Raw genomic sequence first — 3,346 nt, 5'->3', positions numbered from 1 at the left:
GAAACCCACCAAGGCTGCTCAGTCTCCACAGCAAAAGAGGAGAAAAACCCAACCAAGGCGAAAGCTGGTTATCGCCTCCTCCTCAAGCGAGTATGAGGATGAGAGCTCTGATTCTGAAGGCTCTCAACGTGGTAACACTCCACCACGATCTCCAACCCCTGAAGTTCATGTCTCAATTTCTCTCATTTCCTCTCCACCTAAAACCATTCCTACTTCCATTCCCCCTATAACCTCCACTACACAAATTCCAACCACTTCCATCCCAGTACCACCCATATTTACTGAAGCAACCACAACTACCACTGCCGACGTGCGAACCAACGTATCTGATACGGGGGTTCATACTGACCCACCAAAATCCACCCCCGCACCCGAAACTACCCCAACACCCGAACCCACACATACACCCGAACAAACAACCCAACCTGAACCTACCCATACTACCGAACCACCAGCTTCACCACCACCATCTTCTCCTGGTCATGCATCAGAAGGTGAAGAACCTCTTCTTGGCGGGGAGGATATGACCTTCGACTCGGTCTATTTCAGTCCGTTTCAGGTTCAAAGTGACAATGATGATGAAGCTCCTGTCACAAAGAGGCATCTCAAGGAGCTACATGACAAAATTGATTCGCTCATCGCCTCCTCTTCTACGTCTCAGTCCTCCTTATCTGAAGCTGCAGTTCAGAAAATTGTTGATGCTGTCTCCAAAGCTCAGCAAGCTTCTCTTGCTTCTGCCACCACCGCCATCGATGCCTCCACAAAAGCCTGTCAGACTGCGACCGAAAAAGTCGATAAACTATTTACTGATGCCTCTTCCCTGTTGAAGTCTTTACAGGAGAGTGCCGACGCCGCCAAGACTACGCTGGAACCTATTGTCCACCAGCTGGCAACATCAGTCGCAACTGAGTTGAAGTCCTTCACTTCTCTTCGTCAAACCATTTCTGATGACAACTTAGCTTTCCACACAACCATCGAAGAGCGTCTCTCCAAGCTTCAAGAAGATTTGGCTGCCAAGAACACTCTCATGGATGCTCTCGCGAGGAAGACTACCGCTCTAAAGGTCAAGAACATTCAACTTTCTCACTCTCAACAGGAGATTGAATCTCTTCGATCTGAAAGAGAGGTAATACAATCGTGTGTTTCGGATGTCCACTCTGCTATCTCAAACATCCTAGAAGCACATGATCCAATTCTCAACTACTCTGTCAAGCGTACCCTTGCAGAAAAGCTCGCTCCAGCCCTTGCCTTACTTAGCAAAATCGAAGGGCTCCTTCATTTCGTGTCCATTTCGAAACAAGGGGGAGAGAAGGAAACAATGTCTCAACCACCTCCTACCTCAACAGCAACTCACACAACCAAACCTCATCCAGTAGGCCAAGCCTCCGGTTCTAGTGTGAAAGACAAAGGCAAAAAGATTTCTAAGGAGAGTTAAGATGAAGATAAAGAGACTATCACCGACCTATTGAAGCGTCAAGGTCGAGACAAAGAGGCTGATATCAGTGCTCGTGTGGCAAGAGAGGCTGAAGAAGCCGAACGTAAACAAAAGAAAACTCTTTTTCTTTCTTGGACTCTCGAGAGGATGATTAAAGAAGCCATCGACACACCAAGTATCTTGAGGTTGGAACCTGTGATCTCTTTAGATCGTTCCAACACTGTCGACTCACAGTTCGACATGCCACTGACCCGAAAGGCGTTTATCTTTCATGCCTTCTCCAACGCTGCAGAGTTCCCTCATCCTCATCCACAGGTTGATCGGGACTTAATTGATTTCTATCTGAAGCCTGCTCAACCCCAATATCAGACTTGGAGCGCTCAGAAAATTGTCAACATTCCGGTCTTGAAGCCGTACAGTGAAGGTAACTTCATCAACGTTCGGTTCAAGGTACTTCGGGGATCTGCCAAAGCCGAACATGCTATTTCCCTTGCAGATCTTCCCAACCTTAATCCCCATGATTGGATTATCTTGCACAACATCCTTCTCACCAACGAAGTTGAATACGGTCCGATCATCGACCACTTCAAGAGGATGCTCGTGTGCTACATCATGGAAGTTGCATTGATGGATCAGGAGATTGCGAGCGTATTTAAGAAGAAACCTACAATATCTGTTGTTGGCTCTGCCAGTGATCTCAACCTGATGCAGATGGGTAAGATTGACCCGAAGAGGAACTCGGTCATGTTTACCAGGAACGAAGGACAGAAATGACTTTTCGCCTTGGCTGATAAACATCTATACACCACTGCCTGTTTAGAGCACGTTTTGGGGATCATCCATCGTTGCAAGCAGAACACAGCGGATGATGTCAAGTACTTTGATGACATGATTCAATGGTACATTCGGTTCAGACAGACTATCCTGGCGCTAATCTCACGTCTGTTTGATACTACAAAGAAAGTTCCCGCTGCTGGCCCAAACAAGAAGAAGAAGTAGTCTCGCTCCAATTTGACGCAAAGGGGGAGATTGTTGGGTCGTGTTTTGTACTAAGTGTTGCGTCTATTGGGCTCATTAGCTAGTCCATTATGTATCTCCTGTATGGGCCTGTCCATCCGTGAGTTTAGTAGGGTTTAGTATAAATATAGGTGCTTGCATGCATCTTAGAAACTAACGATAGAATAGAACGATCAGAGAATTATTCAGCAAGTTTATTGTTATCGTTCTTGTAACCCTAAAATCCTCTACAACGGAAGTTCTTAGTCGAGATCTGCTGAGGACTGTTTGATCTAATCATTCGACACATCTTGATCCATAATTGTGTTATTTACTGTTTTCGTATTCATTGCAATACCTGTTATAAAGATCTAATCGATCTTCAAGTTTGATTTATAACTTATCAAGTGCGCATTTCTAAATGGAGAACTTGAAGAAACAGTGTACGTGGAGCAACCTCCTGGATTCGTCAGTGAAAGGTACCCCAATCACTGCTATATTTTGGACAAAGCGGTATATGGGCTGAAACAATCTCCGAGGGCCTGGTATGAAACGCTAACCAAGTTTTTAAAGATGTCCAAATTCAAACAAGGTTCGGTTGACCCGACCTTCTTTCGTAAGAAGGAAGGTAACCACCTTATGATTGTTCAAATCTATGTCGATGGCATCATCTTTGGCTCAACGAATCCTAGCTTAACAGCTGAATTCAGAAAGCTGATGGAGACTAAATTTGAAATGAGCTCAATGGGTTCGATTAAATTTTTTTCTTGGTTTAAACATTAGACAGGGACCCGAAGGCATCTTTATTAACCAGGAAGCCTACACCAAGACTCTCCTTGCGAAGTTTGACATGATGGGAGACTCAAAGGTTAAAGTTCCAATGGCGTTCGGCACCAAGCTTACTCCATCCTTGGA

The sequence above is a fragment of the Lactuca saligna genome, chromosome 5 (assembly GCF_052625555.1).
Source record: "Lactuca saligna cultivar CGN05327 chromosome 5, ASM5262555v1, whole genome shotgun sequence".
Classification (NCBI taxonomy): Eukaryota; Viridiplantae; Streptophyta; class Magnoliopsida; order Asterales; family Asteraceae; genus Lactuca; species Lactuca saligna.
Note: the sequence above shows the minus strand (reverse complement) of the source record.